The sequence below is a fragment of the Podarcis vaucheri genome (genome assembly GCF_965113315.1).
Source record: "Podarcis vaucheri genome assembly, chromosome: 13".
Lineage (NCBI taxonomy): Eukaryota > Metazoa > Chordata > Lepidosauria > Squamata > Lacertidae > Podarcis > Podarcis vaucheri.
Window position 1 is genome coordinate 51867338 of NC_138751.1, and position 5098 is coordinate 51872435.

Below are 5098 nucleotides of genomic sequence, written 5' to 3' on the forward strand. Positions count from 1 at the left end.
ATCCTGCAGCAAAACCCATTTACAGCTTCTATATATTAACGATCCTGCTTCGACTAAACTCATAAGTAACTAGACTATTTCAGAGTTAATATTACATCTCTGAGTATGGGCAAAGGCAGAGCATTGACCAAAAATAGTTATCAATGCAGTGTGTATTCAACCACTTGGTAAACTAGTTGTCTGGGTGGCTAGCTGTATAGTACCTGCACCTGGTGGGTGGCAAAAATCCTCTTTGCCACTTGGCAGGATGAAATGGAGAGACCCCAAAGCTCCCCAGAATGAGCTCTCCTACTCACAATATCTAGACTGACCCTACCATTAGGTAGAGTGGACCAGCTGCCTCAGGCAAGCAAGTAATGGATGACATGAAAGTGTTGTTTAATTTATCACCATGCTTTTACTGCAAGGGAGAAACCTGGGTGTTAAGATCCCAAGATATCCCCAATAAATAAAGACACAATTGACACGGAAGTTAGTTTAAGGGGATTGGCATAATTTTGGCCACAACTTTATTGATTACAGATTGTGAGTGGTTTGCTTAGGCATTCGTTCTTGACTAGCTTCACCTGACCTTAGCAGGGCAGAACTGACGCCTGGACTCATAGACTCATAGACTCATAGAATCATAGAATCATAGTGTCAGGGTTGCTTCCAGATCCTAGCTCACAGAGGATCACGCCAGCCAGCTATCATTAAATAAAAGTCTTTATTGAGTTACAGTCTCCATTCTCAAGCTGCTGCGCGCAACTCTACGTCTTATGCTTAGATCGGCGAAGCTCCGTCTGAGTCTCCGCCCCTTGTGCACCAACTTAATATCCTAGCCCTGCTCCACCTTTTCCGCCTGACAGTTCTCCTCTGGGTCCCTCTGCCCCCCGGGGTCTCTTCCTTCCGGGATTCTTCTGACGCTGACCCCCCGGACCCTTCTGTCTCCTTGCGCCGGGCTTTAGGACCTGGCTCCCTTTCCGGGCTGCCTACTGCGCCACTTTCCTGTGCATTTGAACTTGGCGCGCGCGCCCAACCTTCCACCTTCCGTCTAACCGTCTCCTCGCTCCCCGATGGAGGTGTGGCCACTCCTGACTCGTGCCCTCCCTCCTGTTGTGAGCTGCCAGCGCTTGAGCCCTGGCGCCCTTCCTCATCCCTGCTCTCTGGCGGTGACGCTGGTCCCAATTTCCAACTGCTCCCCTCTGAGTCCCCTCTGGCTCTATCTTCCTGGGGTGTCCCCCTAGTCTCCCCCCTTGCCCTGGCCACTGGTGCTCCTCTTTGTGAATCTTCTGATTCACTGGAAAGACTCGGAGATCTCGGGTCGTCGTCATCACTCATCTTTTCTTCTGCCTCCTCCCCCTCGCTCTCTGTTTCCTCCCTTTCCCTCACTTCTGCTCCTGAACCCCTGACATCCATCCCCCCCTCGAAGCCCCCTCTTCCCCCCTCCCCGCCTTCCGGTGCTGGAGCTGGGTGCTGCCGTGTCGAGGGAACGAATGTCGGGTACAGTTCGCTTCCCGTGGCGGGCCTCCATCTGAAGTCTTCCGGTTCTTCCTCCCTGCTCTCGTCGACGACGGTCACCTCTGCTTCCATCTCTGTGCCGCCGTGCTCGAAACCCTGGTCGTCCCCGAAAACGTCCATGTCCGTCTCTCCCTCGCTTCCTTCTGGAGGCGTTGCTCGTCCTGGACCCTCCAGCCACCTCCTGCGCCACTGCTCCTCTGGTCGATCATCCCACCAATACGAGGGTTCTGAAGCAGATCCCGAGGGCGACCCCTCCGGAGAACTGGCGTCTCGTGTCGGTTCCTCATCCGAGTCGAACCCCCGGAACGTGCGGGCTGAAAGCGTGGGCGTGAAAAGCCAGTCGTCGAAAAAGTCCGCTGGCATTGGTCTATGCGGGAAAAGGGCATGAAACTCTTCCTTGAGCAGCGGTTCGTCTAAAGCGTAGCCCGGCACCCAGCTGTTGGCACTGGCCGGGGTGCCCTCCTTAGCGAGAAGGTATTCTACCCCCTCTTCCCCCCATCTGGAGTCCAAAATCTCCGTGACGTCGTTGATGCGCACCTCCTGTGTCCCTCCCCGTTGCCCGGTTCCGTCTCGGAGCGGACTCGGCGCCGTTCCTGGTTCCTGAAATCTGTGAGGTGCCTTGTAGGGAGTGAGCACCGATCTGTGGAACACCGGATGCATCCTGGAACCCTCCGGAAGCGCCAGCCTGAAAGCTACCGGGTTGACCTGCTCTTCGACTTGGTAGGGCCCCAGTTGCTTATGCCCTAGTTTCTTCTTGGCCAACGACCTGGCCGGCACTGCGTGGGCTGCTAACCAGACCCACTCTCCCACATGGATCTCTTCGCCAACCCTTCTGTGTTTGTCTGCCTGCACCTTGTATGCGTGTTTGGCCAGCTCCAGGTGCCGCCGCAGCTGATCGTGGACCTCCTGCAACTCCGACGCGAACGCATCTGCTGTCTGCGGCTCCCCCTCCACCATTCTTTCCAGTCCCGGGAAGGTTCTGGGGTGCCTCCCGTTGTTGGCGAAGAACGGCGTGACCCCCGTGGACACGTGCTTCGTGTTGTTGTAGGCGAACTCGGCGAGTGGCAGGTAATCCACCCACATCGCAGGCTGTTGATTCGCATAGCATCTCAGGTACTGCTGCATGATGGCATTGACCCGCTCCGCTTGCCCGTTGGTCTGCGGGTGTCTCGCCGACGCCAGGTTGATCTTGACGTTTAGGAAGCCCATCAGCTTCTGCCAGAAATTCGAGATGAACTGCCGTCCGCGGTCGGACAGAATAGACCGTGGCAGACCGTGAACCTTGAACACGTGGTCTATGAACAGTTTGGCGGTTTGTTCCGCCGTGGCCACCTTCGCACACGGGATGAAATGTGCCATCTTGGAGAACAAGTCCACCACCACCAGCACGGCCGTCTTGCCCCTCGAGCTGGGCAGATCCGTGACGAAGTCCAGGGCGACTCTCTCCCATGGTTCGACCGGAGTTTGCAGCGGTTCCAACAGTCCGGCCGGCGGTCTGTGCACTGGTTTGGCCCTCTGGCAGGTGTCGCACCTCGCCACGTAGTCCGCGACCTCCCCTCTCATTCCGGGCCACCAGAAATCCCTGGCGACTAATTCCACCGTCTTCTCCTTGCCAAAGTGCCCGGCAGTGGGCGCGTCGTGCAGCTGCTGCAGTACCTTGGCGCGAAGTTCGTCTCCCGGCACGTAGATGGCCCCTTTACGGATGAGCAATCCATCTCTCAGCTGGAACCCATCGGTCGCCGCCTTGCCCCTTTGCATCTCTGCCATCTTAGCTTGCGCGAAGGAGTCATTCTGCAACGCTCGTCGCACCGCCTCCAGGTCCACTGTCGCCGCCGCGCACGCCCACACTGTTGGTGCGAAGATGTGCATGGCGGCCGCTGGCGTGACATCCTCCAGATACTGTGGCTTACGGGAGAGCGCGTCCGCCATGATGTTGGTGTCCCCAGGGACATACTCTATTCGGAAGTCGAAGTTCGCAAAGAACTCCGCCCAACGTATCTGCCTCTGGTTCAGGAACTGTGCCGTGCGCCAGTGCTCCAAATTCTTGTGGTCCGTGCATACTTGCACCGTGTGCTTGGCGCCGATCAGGAAGTGCCTCCACGCTTTGAATGCTGCATGAATGGCCAGCAACTCCCTGTCCCAGATGGTGTAGTTCTGTTCGGACTTGCTGAGCTTCCTGGAGTAAAACGCTCCCGGCCTCCAAACCCCCTGCGGGTCCTTCTGCAGCAGGACGGCTCCGACGGCCCTGTCTGAGGCGTCTGTTTCAACCCTCATCGGCCTGCTGGGGTCGACATGAAGCAGCTGTTCTTCCGACGCGAAGAGACGCTTGAGTGCCTGAAAGGACTGCTCCGCCTGCGCTGTCCAGATGAACTTCTTTTTCTTGGAGCTGAGCGTGTCCGTGATGGCCGCTGTCTGCATAGCAAAGCCTTTGATGAACTTGCGATAGAAGTTCGCGAAGCCGACAAACCGTTGGACCTCCTTCCGGTTGCGTGGGCTTTTCCAATCCAACACCGCTCGAACCTTGGTGCTGTCCATGGCGAGCCCCTTGTCAGACAACTTGTAGCCCAGGAAATCCACCTCCGTCACGTCAAATTGGCACTTCTCAAGCTTGGCGTACAGCCTATGTTGCTGCAGCCTGCTCAGCACTTTCCTGACGTGTCTGTCATGCTCCTGCTGCGATTCCGAAAAGATCAGGATGTCATCCAAGAAACAGACGCACGTCTTGTAGAGGAGCCCCGCCAACACGTGATGCATGAAAGCTTGAAAAACGTGGGAGCCATTTTGTAATCCAAAAGGCATAACTCTATATTCGTAGGTGCCCAGGGGCGTGAACATGGCTGTTTTCCACTCATCTCCTTCCCGCATGCGAATGAGGTTGTACGCCCCTCGCAGGTCCAACTTGGTGAAGACGCTGCCCTTGCGCACTTTTGCGAGGAGGTCATCGATTCGGGGCATGGGGAAGTCCGATGGCTTGGTCACACTGTTCAAAATGCGGTAGTCCACCACGAGTCTTTTTTGGGGCGTGTCTCGCTTCTTAACAAAGAATACCGGACTGCCCCCCGCTGCCCTGGACTCTCGGATGAAACCGCGCTCCAAATTATGATCTATGAACTCTTTGAGTTCCTGCAGTTCGTCCTCAGACATGGAATACAGCTTCCCTTTGGGCAGCGCCGCCCCCGGCAGCAGGTCAATCTTGCAGTCATATGGTCTGTGGGGGGTAGCCTGTCTGCCTCCTTCTCGCAGAAAACCTCCAAAAATTCTGCGTACTTGTGTGGAATCGCTTGCAGCGTGCCTAGCAGCAGCTGTGACTCCTCTTGCTCCCCTTCCTGCCGGGGCATGATGCAGTGTTCAGCACAAAAGGAAGAGCCGAAGGTCAGCTGCCTCTGGTACCAAGCCAGCGCCGGGCTGTGCTTGTCCAGCCAACTCATGCCCAATACAATAGGCGTGTCCGACAGTTGAGTGACGTTGAAGCTGATGATTTCCTTGTGATTTCCAAGCCGCAGCACCATAGGTGGCGTCTGCTTCACCACTTGCCCCCCTAGCAGCTCCCTGCCATCCACCGTGACAACCTGCAGGGGCAGCGTGGCAGGCAGCAACT